Below are 14,447 nucleotides of genomic sequence, written 5' to 3' on the forward strand. Positions count from 1 at the left end.
TGCACATGTTTATACACAATGCACACACTTTTTTCAGATATCTTTTTCAAATTTCAAATACACATATTTTTATAGTTATTTCTTTTTCTTTTGTTTTAACTTAACTTATGCTTATAATATATTGTTCTCTTAAGAAGTTGAGCAACCTCAACTGACCCAATTTCCTCTCAACAAAGTAAAATCTACTGTAGCTGAGCTCCCTCTGGACTGGGAGGTCAGAGGTCAGGGTTTGCTGGAGTTTACAGGCAGTTAATGGCTAGCTCAAAGGCACTTCAGCAAGGTGGAGGCTTATCAACACAAAGAGACTTGAACATGCATCCTCTGGTTGAGGGACTGTCTTGTGACTTTGCTTTCTGTCAGTAAATAAAGAGCATGTGCTGCAATACTCTGGAATAAAATGAAAATAATCAATTTGCCAACACTTAAAAACTTGATTGATAGATATATATGACTTTGTTTACATTTCTGTAAGAAAGTTATTTTAAGCTAATAACGGTATCTGCTGGTTAAAAGCAGTGGAAGCTGAAGGACAGGGTCTTTTAAAATGCCGAGTAAAAGGCCTCAAAAAGCAGTGCTTAAAATCATGTACTCAAAAATTAACAGAGCAAAGCGTTTAAAAAGGGGCAATATCTCCCCATTTCACCCATCATAAGCAATCATCAAGTCAATCAATTGATTAGATGAATGAGAGAATATTCTAATTTCGATAACTGATTAATTTTATCCATTTATCAAGGAATAATCCCAAACTGAAATTGCAGTTTCACTAAGATGACTAAAACACTAAATACTGAAATTGCCTCACTTTTCTGTTTATATCAATGTAAACTTTTTTTTTTTTTTTTAATTATTATTATTTTTAGCTGTGGTGAGACTAAGGAAGCAATCATTTTGGACTCCGCTAACTTCCCATGAGCATTTGCTATTATATTTTGACACTTAACAGACTAAATAATTACTTGATTGATCAAAAACAAACATTATTTGCAGCCTAACCAGGAATAATAATAATAAAAAAAACTCTTAACCAGGAATTTTCAATGTGTTTGGTTCTCTCACTGATTATAGTGTGACCTTATCAATTTATGTTTTTTTTTTTTTAAATGAACGATGGCATGAGGCTACTATACTTACAGAGTGTTATTCAACAGTGATTTGTATCTTCTATGGCACTACTAGAACAACCATATTCCTGTAATATTCCCACAGACACAGTGTTGGTGTGTGATATTTGCACAGAAGGCCTGACGTTCTGAAATTTACTACAGGATTAATACATCCTCTGTGCTCGGGACTGAACCGCACTAGTTTTATATGGACTTTTATTTCTCTGTCACCGGTAAGCAGCCACTGGCAGTGTTTTTTTTTTTTCTTCTCCTTTATTTGATTAAATTCAGACCAAACACATGAAGTATATGTGATACATAATTTTTTCATTAGAAAGGATTCTGTAAATGTATTCAGTTTAAAATGATATAGAAATGAATTACAATGAACAACAAGAAACAAAATGTACTGAAAGAAAAAAGAAAGCAGCAAAAAAGAAAGAAAAATAAAGAAAAAACCTTCAGGGTCTGTTAACTAATTTTAGTAAATTTGAAATGTCTAAGTAATTTCATAGTTTTTGCCAATTTATGATTTCTGAGTTTGAAATTTTCAACACCAGTCACATATGTTTTAAATTCAGAATCATTAAAAATGTAAAAGGAGGGTAATATTTTAAGCCAAATCATTTTAAGGATATAAGATTTAGCCAAAATAATAATCAAAGTAATTTTATAAAATTCATCTCATTAAAAAATTGGGACTGATAAACATGAGCGATACATCAGTGTTTGTTAGCATGAAATCTTTGTTTATTTATTTATTTGGAGAAGTTATTCTGTAAATCAAACCAAAAAGAAATACTATGAAAACAATCTACAGGGACATGTTCAATAATTTCCCCCTCACAATCATAAAAAATGCCTCTGTTGTTTAGAGTTAGGAAGAATTAACAAATACTGGCTTTACAGGACAGTACCTGTGTACAATCTTAAACATAAACTCCTTTTATTTGGAATTACATATTTCTGAAGTCACCGAAACAGTGTTTTCCATTCATTTCTGTTTAAATATATCCCACTTATACTTGAATATGGTATATGCAAGCATATGTGTATATAGGCTATACCTATTAGGGCTGCACGATATAGAAAATTTTGATATCTTGATATTTCTGCCCAAATATCTTGATAGTTATATGATACATGATATGACTCTGGGTTCACACTTATGTGAAAGTTTAAGAGTAGCAACAGTGAAAATCAAACATTTTTCTGCAACCTCTGCTTTGACACAATGCTGCAACAATATTTTCAGTGTAAAAACATTGAAAATTGAGTATTATTAAAAAACAAAAAACAAAAACTGGAAGTAGAAAAAGCAGTTCCTTCACAAAGTATTGTACTGATCAGAAGAGACCAGTGACTGAGCTCATTCTAAACCCTAAATGTGACATGATCTATACAGATGCCTTTTTGAAATATAAATATGACGCATGTTCATATGTAGATAAAGAGATATGGCTGAGCCGTGGTACATATGGCAGTGGCAGGCTTTGGTTGAGTCAGTGAGAGGAAGTGGTGGCCGTGTTTCCTGCTCTCTCTCCCCGGCAGAGCTGAAGTGAGCAGACAGACAGAGAGGAGGGGAAAGCAGAGCAGAGCAAAGCGAAACAAGGTTAGCAAGCTAGCGAGCGAAGAAAATGGCGATCACGCAGGACGAATGCCTCCCCTCGTAGATACTGCAAATGCGTTGAATTTCTTTAGCCTTACAGCCGGCTTTCCTTTCCACTCTGTTGCACTTTATACTTTATGAGGTAAGGCTGCTTTTTATCGTGTTTTTCTCACTGAGAGGACGGTGCGTTTTGTCGAGCTGCGCAGCGAGAAGACTGGCGTAGTTAGTCGAGTTTGCCCGCTGTTGTTTAGCCATCATTGACCTGAGCTCGGGTTAGCATAGCGCTTGCCAAGGTGGCTCGGCTGCGCTGCTGTTTGCCGTGAAAACGGCAGACGAGTCGACCGAGAAAACCAGGAAAGTTTTCGTGCAGATGGCCGGCTGTGACCACTTGTGCTTGGCAGGGTAACTGTGGTATTTGTATGTTGTTTGACCCTTTGCTGCGCTAACGATTAACGTAAGCTAAGAGGAGCTTCGGGAGCTAGGTAGCTTGCAAGCTACGCTCATTTTCTGCTCTCGATTTTAAGTGTGAAATTTTCTGTATTTTGTAAAACACGAATGCATTTAGTAAAAAAACTCAACAGTATGTGAGTTTGTGGCTCTCATAGACTATTGTTGTGCTTTTCGGAGTGTGTGTGAATTGAAGCCGGGTATTCTGTTGGTAGCTGTTAGCTAACCTTAGCACCTATCGCTAGCTAGACGACGCAGTTTGTCTGGCAGGAAATCCACTCTGTTCATTTTCGGACAGAGTCGGATCTTGCTTCTCCACTGCTTATCCGTATTCGCTGTTCGATGTGATATTAATGTGATCGAACCAATACTTGCCAAGCTGTAATTTAATACTCTGTAGTTTGCGTTCAACACCCTCTGTCGGTAGAAATATAGAGCGGCTTGTTTGCTGGCTAGCTTAACAGCACAGCGCAGGTCTGTGCTGGTTTTGCAGTTGTTTTCGTTTGCCCTTTCATTTGTCCTATCACGCTGCAAAATCGGGAAAACCGCATGTACGTTGGCTGTATGGACTGATTGCTTGGCACATGAACGGTGCTGCTCGCCTTAGCTGTCTTGGAAAAATACCAGCATAGAGAGAGAAGCCATGTTGGCTAAGCTGCAAGCCAGGCAACAGCTAGATAATGGCCGATCAGGACCTGAGCTGTACCCCTGACCTACTCTCTCTCTCTGTCCCCCCTCCTCTCTCTGACACACAGCCACAGTTCACCTTGCTCACCTTGCAGGTGTTACCGATCTACCGGTGAGCTGGATTAACTGGTGATATGCGCGTGCACGAGGCAGATGTTGCTCGCTTCCGTCGTAGGCGTGGTGTTAGAGGACCTACGATGGTTAACCAGGACATTAAAGTTCAGCTCTTATGTCTCGATAAAACATAAACTAACTTATCATCTTGCCATCAACATTTCAGACAAAAATTACAACATTTCAGTTTGATCTTTTTTTCTTTAAAATTTGATTGATGCAACTGTCCCCTTGATCAAAAAGTTTTCTCTAAAACCAAATGAACACATGAGATTCAAACCACTGTCTCATGGACAAACAAACATCGATTTAGCCATTACTTTACCCGTGCACCACTTTTCTTCTCAAATTACTTTCAGGAATTCACTTAGATCTACGAAAGAGTCATGACTGAATAGCTTCATGTTACCCAGATATACTTGGTAGAGTAGGCTACTTTGTACACATACGCCCATGTACTTAGTATGCTACATAAAAACACACCCAGCCAGTGTCCAGTTATTTGACTGTGTCCAAAATGGCTATGGTAATTTTTATTTATTTATTTATTTATTTTTCTCTGAGCTGCAGATACAACTTAGGCAAGGGTCCCATCCCATCTTCAGCCTCTGCAGAGTAGTTATCCAAATGTTCCCCACCTGGTGTGAAAAAGTCAAAATATTAAATTGGACTTATTGAGAGTGCTGTGGGAAATTACTGACATCTGCAGTACTGTAATGTAATCTTTAGCCTAAAAGTGTTGTCCATTTTGTTATTAGGTTTATAAGAAATCTCTTTATACATGATACTTTGAAATATGGGTTTTAAATTCATCAGATCTTACAATTGTGGGTTCATTTTTGGCAGTCTCTTATCTATATTATAGATCTGTTGTCTCCTCCATTTCCTCTTTCGATTTCTTTATCTCCTTCACACCTTCACACATACAAACAACAAAATGCCTCACTCCCTGTCTTTCAGTATCTCTCAAAATTCACAATTTTGCGGCATAATTCAAACTTCCCTTAGGCTATACTAATGTAAATAGACATCTAACAATCAGCAACATTTTATTTATACAGCATATTTCACACATTCTACAAATGCGATGTGCTTTGTAAAGGGAGAATGGACAACAGAGCATCAAATATAGACAAACAATGGAAATCAAACTAAACAGAAAACAACCTAACTACATTAACAATGGTGAGCTTCACTGATTTATTGGCTCTCATGCATTGGGAGATGTTTCATGTAACAGAAAGTGGCATAGCTGTAAGTGTTTGTTAATATTTTGTTTTGTAGAGTCGGGTCATTGAAGGGATTTTAAATCATTAAAGAATAGCCAAAATCGATGGCAGAACTAACAGCAGTGAGCTCTATTTCAGAGGCAGTTAACTGTCATTTGCAGTGCATTAAGCTTAAGCTGCGTGCTTTGGGTAGAATAGACATGTAATCATGTGCAATCATGAAATCAGATTCAGTTAAAGGAGTAGGCTACTTTGCTGATTTCCAAGCAGCTTGATATTATTACAGAGTCCATTATATATGCAATAAAACAATGTTTACCTTCGCTTCATGTTGTCTTCACTGAGAGGTCCTCGTTCAATACACATTTTTTATGAGCCCAGTTCAAGACTAGCTTAGCACGTAGGGATTTTTGTTAACATGATGGTGCTATCTGCGCAGTGGATTCTGCCTATTGTAACTTTTCTGTATTTTGAGCCTACGGGAATACCACAGCCCTTCTTCCTATTTTCTCTGGTCATGTATCTTTCCAGTGGTGCATTAGTCTATTCCTTTATTTATGGAAACTAACAGTCACAAGTTACCAGGGTTTTTAGAGATGGTCAAGATGCATGTCGCACAATGTGTTTATTTTTTAGGCAGAATAAAAATATATTTACCAAATCAACTCTAACTTCATAAAACACTGACAAATACATCTATGGATATAACCACCACTACATAGGCAATTGAAAGTACATCATCATGATCAGTATGTCATGATTCCCGTGGTAACCGCACCCTCATGAATGTGCATATCACCAGTAAATCTAACACCCAGACAAACTCATAAGAGGCTGTTTCCACCTGGTATTAACATCCATCTTGAGAAATCCGAACACAAGCTGACACCTCCCAAGTACAGGTGTAAACAGCAGCGCTGTGTGCTGAGTGATTGGATCTCAAGACGCGTTCGGAGGTGGTCTGGGTGTAAACAGACCTGTGTCCCAGGACGGATTGAAGGACCGCCCACTAACCTGATGTCCTTTGTCTTGTCCACCCCAACAACCTGACACTGGCCAGACAGTCACTTTTCCTATAGAAAAAGTATCTTACCTGACTCTACCCAGTGCAGCTGAACTGTCAGCTGAAGGATCAAATTCAAACTAAAGTGCAGGTCGGCTCTAAAGCAGCTGGTTAATGAATAAAAACTCCTATTAATAAGACATGAGCTTCCCCTAAAAACATGATGTAAGAAATTTGATGGGTCTCTAAAATATATATTGACAATTTGCAGGATTTTTTTCTTCCATATGAAATTGGGAGACAGCTGCCTTTCTTAAATTTTGTGCCCTGGCAGAATTAAACAGTCTTTCAAACCCAGGGGTAGGCAACCATGTGCCATGGAGAGCCAAGAGTATGCAGGTTTTCATTCCAACCAAATACTCCACCAGGTCAGTTCACTGATTACCTCACCTTTGAGCAGAGGGACTAATCAGTGAAATTATCTGATGGAGTTTTTGGTTGGAATTGAAAACCTGCAGAATCTAGGCTCTCCATGACACACGGTTGCCTACCCCTGTTCTAACCCTAGATGTGACAGAGTTACTTCAGAATACTACAGAAATATTATACTGGCCGTGACCGTGCATATGTTCATGTTACAGTTACTGCAATATGAAGGAATACCACAGAAATATTACAGGTCGATTTATCCACCTAAGTGACAACAGGCTGTCCACTTGTATTTGGATTTCTCAGGACGGTTGTTACAATACAGTACAATTTGCAAACAACTTCTAGCACAGGACCTCAGGCAGGGGGTCCTGAAGGTGTACTGACTTGTTAAGGCTGCATTCAGACCAGATTATGCGCCACCTTCCTGCAAGGTTGTGTGGAGGTGTAGCTGTGTTTATTTGTGCTCTACAATGCAACTGCCATGAAACAATCAGAAAATAATGTTTTATTTCTGATACACTGCTTTCTTCTCACTTCTGCCGTTCCTTTTCTTTATTCACACTTGAGCTCATTTGACCACTGCTGCACTCTTTAGCTAGTGCTCTCAGCACAGCTGCACTCTTTTTCTTTCTTTTTTTTTTTTTAATCAGAAGAAAGAAATGTCCTCCCCTTGTCTTAGTGACGCCTTTGTACTCCCTCATGCTACAGTGCTACATGGTGAACATAGTTCTTCTTCGTTTGGGTGTCTTTGGCCTGATTGCCAGCTGACATGATCGGGCACTGTAGTGTGACATTGGGTTGTGTTCTGGCAAAAGTTGATTCTGGTTCAACATCTTGCCAGACTGCCGCTGTGTTTTGTTGCTGAACCCCATGCTCTACGCACCCTTGCAGCCTAAACCCACTACCTTCATTCAAATTAATGGGAGGGTAGCATTTGTCCTCTATTTCCGGATTTGGTCTGAATGTAGCCTAAGCAGTTTAACCTGCATTTCCACACTAACTAGGTGAAATACTTTGAAGGTTTGCAACTATTACTGTTGAGTCTGACTAATTGTTTACATATGTTTGTCCTTATTTGGTTTTTGTGGTTGAAGTGCATGCCTTACAACCTGTGAGCATCAATTAGTAGCAGGAGAAATTTGAATTGAATCTTGTGTGATTGTAGTAGGTTGCATAGATAAGCCAGAGATGAGTATTTCCGTGTATAACAGTCTCAAATGTTTTTACAAGTGAGAGTGGCTCACATGAAACAATCTGCCAACATTTATCAGAGACAGTGGCACGTTTTGTTCATTTAAAATGTATTTAAAATCATGGTTAAAAGACAGTCCAGTGTGTGACCATACTCTTTGACTTCTTCAAATAACTCGAAACATGCTTTATGTATTATTGTCCTTGTTTTAACCTATTTAATGTGTTCTTATGAAGTGTGCTTTGCTGTATGTACAGTTTTGCTGTTCTTGCCCAGGGACTGCAGTTGAAAATTAGCCAAGATGGCTAAACTGGCACATTTACACAAATGTCTAATGTGCACTATCCTTGTAACTTTAAACTATATCAATAAAATAAAATACCTGTTCATGTAAAATCATGATAAAACAGTATAATACCTGATATCAGTTGTTTCCTTAATGGCTGTTCTTATTGGCAGAAAGGGAAACAAGAGGTGTATACTGAGTTTGTGTATGTTTTGTGCTTTTTCCTTATCTCTTGTTTGTGTTTCTTCAGAGATTCGGAATTGGAAGCTGTTGCCACCAAAGAAACTGAAGAGTCATAACAGGTGAGCATGCCACCACACACACACACACACACACACACACAAAACATTTCAGAGTATGTGTCGTCTTTGGATCAAATGGTCAGAGTGTTTCATGTGTCTGCAGGATTGTGTGCCAGTTTGCATCGCCTTTCTGGTCATTTCTCTTTAGATGAAAGCAGGACCCATGTATATACTAAACCAGTGTGTGTTACCAGAAGCCACAGGGCTAGCAAAGATCTGTGTGTGTGTGTGTGTGTGTGGGTCAGGGGGACACGGGAGGGGCATCTGTTGCTTATGTAAGCACATGCAGTTCCGTTTGAATTGAATTGGAGGGTCTGGGTCGGTGCAAGCCGCGATGTGCTGAGTAAGCTTTGCTGTTTTAAAACGCTAAATGAGAAGCCAGAGTGCCGCTGTTTTGTGCGTAGAGAGGTGTTTGTGTAGCTCATTGTGGCCATACAGTTGGTCTGCATACAGGCACACAAAAGACCCATAGACCACAACTAGCCCATCACCGCGCTCCAGCTGCCCTTAGGTCCAAAATCAGGTTTATTTTAATGTCGTTGTCATTTTTATTTTCCCAAATTGGACTTGTGTTTGCACAATTACTACGAGAATGTCCTGCTCTTTGACTTTCCCATTTCAGTCTCTAAAGGTGTTTGTTGACAGAAGGGAGATATTCCATGTACACAAACTTAAGCTGTTTTCAATGATTCCCGTTCATATATCAGTTATGGTAGGTCTCATGGCTTAAAAATTACTTAATTATCAACTAATTTTACTCTTAAACTGCAGTGTTGATTTATTTTGGGTTGCAGAATTGCCAAGTTTTGATTTACATGAGGCCTGTTGAGGCTCATCTGACAAAAACATGTAATGAGTGTGTAGGCCTAATTCATCAGTGATTCAGGCCAGTAAGAACCATATAGACTCAACCATCAAATAACACGGTTATATTTTATGTCAGTTAAGTTTAAACCACCCTCGCTTAAATCGACTCTCAATGGATAAAGCTAGTTAATGTTTTGGTTTACAATTTCCTAGACCTGGTAGAGGGTTTTCCAGCTGTGTGTATGTGGGTGTTATTTGAATGTTTTTCCATGTAGTGTTTCCATGTATTCACTTGAGGTTCTCACATAATAACAAGGAAATTGCTGGCAAGCAAGTTATTGTGCAACTTTCTCATAGGGACCACTTTTAATTCATTTGATATTTAACACAGACACTCATTTATCTGAAATATGAGCCATTTAGAGAGGCATAGTATGTGTTGTAAATGTGTTGAATATGTACATTTCCACAAAAGTATTTTCATGTAATCGACCAACAGTCAGCCACAGACAATTTATTGTCACTTTAGAGGTCATTCTAATTTCTGGCATTTAGAAAATGGATTCACTTATGACAAAATGAGCTTAGCTCATAACATGTGTAAAAGTGAACAAATGCCATGTTGTTGATGCTTTTATCAGAAGTAATCCGCAGTATAATAAATGTATAAATTTACTCTGTGTGTGTGTGTGTGTGTGTAATCCCCACTGGGATTACATTCTGAAAAAAAAAAAAAAAAAAAAAAAAAAAAAAAAAAAAGAATACATGTTAAGCATGTTTACTCTGAATTTCTGTATGCATCCAAGCCCCAAATACTAATTGTAAGACAATTGTAAGACATTTAAATAGACAGATAGCCATTATATCACTTGATACTCACAGATCCAGGTGGTTGCTCATTTCCTTAAACATAAAATGAAAAATGATCTCTAAACAGTTGAATCTGTTGTGACTAGCCGTTTTTTTTTTAGTGCAAGAATGTGCTCTCTAGCTCCACTTGCGCTTTGATTTGGCCGACTCCATGTGGTCTGGAGCTTACTGTTCCCTAGACATGTTTTCATTCCAGGCTAATAATAAGAGGACTTTTCACTGGGGGCGAGTGACGTGGTGAAGCTGGAGTACTGTAAAGTAATACCAGATGATTCCCTGTTGAAGTAACGAATTTCATATCATCATCATATTGGGAATTGGATGCTGCCGCACCACACATTCATAAGATTTTGCAGGGCTTTTGCCACAGTGCTTGGGGATAAGCTAGTTAACCGTTGCCCCTGTCAGCAGTAAAACCACACCTGCAAATGATCATGAGACTGGAACAGCCGAGGACCAGAAATAAAGCACTTGATGCTGTTGACCTGCACTGGCTCACATAGGAACATAAATGGGCTCAAATCAGTTTGGATGATTATAATGAGCTATAAGTAGCAGATTATCAGAAAATTTCACTGCTGGTATTGTAGTGTTGATTCTAAAACAGTCCTTTTAAAAATCTTTAAATATTTGAATCAAGGCCTTAAAAATCTTCTATTCTCTCCATGCTGTGAAAGGTTTCTTTGTGCTGTGTGTTCACTTTTGGATTACTACAAACCAGGGTTAGTAGTACAATATGCTTAGTGTCTGCTGTACACAACACAAGGCACCTCATGTGCCTTAATCTTGCGTTTGTAACAAGCTTTCTCACCATCTTATTTTTTTTTTTTTAATTGGTTTTCAACTTAATTTCCAGTAGAATTGAAGTGTTTTACATTTTGCCTTCCTGAAACCTGCAGATACCTCAACTTGAAAGCATGTCTGCAGGATACACCTTGATGCACAACTTCACCCACTCTACCAAACTGAACACATGCTATTCATAACCCACGTAAAGCCTAATTTTTCTGATAAGATTTAAGTGTAACAACAGTAAATAATGTGAAACCCCACCAAATAGAACACCAGCTCTTGAGAAAGCCTATAGTGTTGTTTATCAAAATGAGCTGCACTATACTGATTCAGTACCAGCACTGCATGCAACACTGAACTAAATGATGTGGGGGGAGATGCACTTACAGGCATAAACACAGAGCTACATTTCCTGTCTTATCATGACCTGAAATGAACGGGCCTGAGCTTAACAGTGCCACTGAAGTGACTGAGCATATGTGGATAAGCCGGAAATTTCATGCCTTGTGATGTTGGTCTTGCAGTCTTCACTTTTGGGCTGTGTGTTGAAGAGCTCCTCGCTGCTGTTCAGTAATTGAGTGATGACTTTGCTGGACAGAGCCTCCTGCGCTCAGCCACTGTGAGAACATGCTAATGCAAATTGATGCAAATGACGTGGTGTTGCACATGCAAATTAGCCACGTGACTACCCTCTGGCTTTTGTTCTTTGGGGACAGATGAACCCTTGTTGACTGTGTGTGCCTGTGTGGCGATGTGAGCGTTAGTTTGTGTCAGTGTTTGTGTGCGTAACGCTGCTTCTACAAGCCTACACATGGAATCAATATTCTGTCTCCTATGAATTTGAAAATACTTGCTGGCGTCATGCAGTGTCTCGCTACTAAATGTGAGAAACACTCCCGTAGGCTTTCTGGAAAGCTTCAGATCTCTTAATCTCTAAAAACCTGAGGAATCCAAATATAGTTGATTATTTTTAAGTTACTCCTGATTTATTTGGCAGCAGGCAGGCAGAGGGTTGACAGAAAAGTTGGGTGGGAGGGAGGGATAGAAATCCTGCATTGAACTTTCAGTATGACTGGTGGAATAGCAGTAGGTTTCAACTTTGCAGAATGTGACAAAGCATTTGAAGTCGAACAGGGGAGAGGAGGGAAATGGAGCAAGAAACATAGGTGGAGAGAGAGAATAACACTCAACGTAGGGCGTTTGTGAGGCCTGTATTTATGACGTGAGCACATTGCACGCGGCTCGCTCCACTTTATTCACCATAACATCCTGGCAACCCAAAGTATGAAAATATTCCTCACAACTTAAAATTGTGAGGAACATTTTCATACTTTGGGTGCTCTTTTAATTGCAAATGTAAATATGTATCCTGTTTTTAAGCCTGTTAATCGACTATCCTACTGTACTGTATGTAACATTGCTTACAACCTTTTTAAAACTATTTTTATCTCTCTTGTGTCTCCTGCTCTGTATTCCTCTCAGCTCCCCTCCGTTTGAAGACGAAAAAAAAAAAAACAACAAAAGTAGGCTGTTGGTGGAATCAACTATCCACATTATAAAAAGAATTGTTGTTTTATTGACTTAAAACAAAGAGAGGACCATATTTAGAGCTAAGGTATTTTAGGAAAGTGACCCCCACTTATGCAGTCTGGTGACGTGTGTGTCACAGTGAAAAAGCAGGCTCGTTTTGATCTGGAAAGCTTTGTGAGGTGGAGGCAAACAACAAAAAGCTATTTTAAAGCAAAGGCTTTCTTGTGATATAGAATATATATACTGTATATCTGATGGGGAAATGAGGAATTATGTGAGCAGGCTGCAGCTGCTGGGCAGGACAACCCACCTGTGATATTTACAGCCCTGCTACCTGTGCGAGTCGACTTTCCCAGACCATTGAGCCCCTGACCTTCAAAGGTGAACGGCAAGGCAGATAGTGCTGCATCTTGTTCTGGATGGCACAGAAGTATTTCAGGATTTGGATGAAAAGTATTTTCATCCTAATTTCAGTGATGGGGTTGTGCCATCCATCACATCTCCGCTTGGTCTAATAAGTGACTTACCTGATGTGATAACACATAAAAGTTGGAAATATCCCAAATTCATCTCGGTTCATTGGTATAGTATTGGAAAATTAAAACTTAAACGATCAACATGATGAACTGTTGGCATTAAAATAATAACTTTGCTGCAGATGTCACACTCCGATGTGAGAGGGTAGCTGACAGCTTTGCTTGCAATTTTCCACAGCTTATTTATTTAGGTACATGACCAAATATCAAATGTAATCCTCTTTGACTAGTCTTTACATTAACTAGTTGACATTGTCTTTTCTTGATGCTAAAAAGTATGAACTTTGAAATTGTGGCTTTCTAAAAATTCGCAAATCAAAAAATGGATGTTGTGATGCTTAAAATTTGGAACGGTGTAACTAAGTTTGATATTTTGTCAGTTTTTTTTTTTTTTTTTTAGTAAAATCACAAGCTGCTCCATCCCTCGAGTTTACCATATAAAGACAATTCAGGTAAACCCCAGTTTGACAAAGCTGTCAAAGTTAGAATGCTAAGCATCTTCTGAATTGTGTGTGTGTGTGTGTGTGTGTGTGTGTCTGTCTGCAATGAGCTCAACCCATCTTTGTAGGTTAAAACAACCCATAACACACAGGCCTATTCACAAGTCCTCTCCAGTTCCTAGTCAACCCCTCCTTGTGCTTTGGTTTGACTTCTCAACCAAAGCCCCCCCCACCCGTCAGCTGTAGCTGTCGGGGGATGGGCAATTGTTGTTCCACTCATAAACAGATGCTGTTGTGTGTGTGTGTGTGTGTGTGTGTATGTGTGTATGTGTGTGTGTATGTGCGCGCTGGCGTGTATGTGTGCGTGCTCCAGGAGGGCCCCACCGGGCTCTGTTGTTGTTGTTGTTGAACCTCCAGCCATCTGCTGAAGCACTTGATGGTCGGAAAGGAGGGGAGGGGGAAGGGTGGGAACGGAGGGTGAGGGGTGCAGGCGGGGAGGGGCAGGAAGGAGATTAGGGTGAGGGGTGGGGGATGGCTGAAGGTGGCAGAGGGAAAGAGGGTGGGGGGAAAGAGGGAAGGCCAAGACAGTGGTCGAGGTAGATTAGAAAAGCTGGAGGGTGGCATTAGGAGCCGGGGAGAAGAGGGTGGTAGGGTGGGTGGATGGGTGAGGGGTTGACAGGGGTGCTAAAGCACGAGAGAATCTGCAGCGAGAGAAAAGATACACATCTCCCCTTTGGTAAGAACTCTGAGTGGAGAGAAGAAAATCAAAACTTATGGCAACAAGTAAACTGAAAGAAATCACGACGCAAATGCAGATGCCACGTCCTTCACCTGTTTTATTGTTTGGACAAGCTCGTCGCCTTATTTATATTCATGTATTTTATGTTGTAGCTAAGCCTCCAGTAGTTTTCAGAGCCTGAGGCAGAGCAGCCAGCCAGCACTGATGAAGTCGAGCAAATGTCACAGTAAATGAAAAAGTCCTGCAGGATCCAAATGCAGCTGCAGTCCACCGAGGCGACTGTTGTTGTCCTGCTTTAAGTGCTGTTTGACCTGCATGTTCAGGAC

General features: G+C 39.6%; 1 protein-coding gene across 2 annotated transcripts in view; it reads left to right on the forward strand.

The window, feature by feature from the left end:
• Positions 1–2,644: 2,644 nt before the first annotated feature.
• Positions 2,645–14,447, forward strand: part of LOC115364147 (trinucleotide repeat-containing gene 6A protein) — a 53,987-nt gene continuing 42,184 nt past the window's right edge. Inside the window, exons 1-2 of one of the 2 annotated variants that reach the window (XM_030058594.1) lie at positions 2,645–2,857; positions 8,356–8,407. The gene's annotated coding sequence lies outside the window, so the exon portion shown is untranslated. The remainder of the gene's footprint in view (positions 2,858–8,355; positions 8,408–14,447) is intronic. The other variant, XM_030058595.1, reaches the window with a different exon arrangement.

Source organism: Myripristis murdjan, chromosome 8 (assembly GCF_902150065.1).
Source record: "Myripristis murdjan chromosome 8, fMyrMur1.1, whole genome shotgun sequence".
Lineage (NCBI taxonomy): Eukaryota > Metazoa > Chordata > Actinopteri > Holocentriformes > Holocentridae > Myripristis > Myripristis murdjan.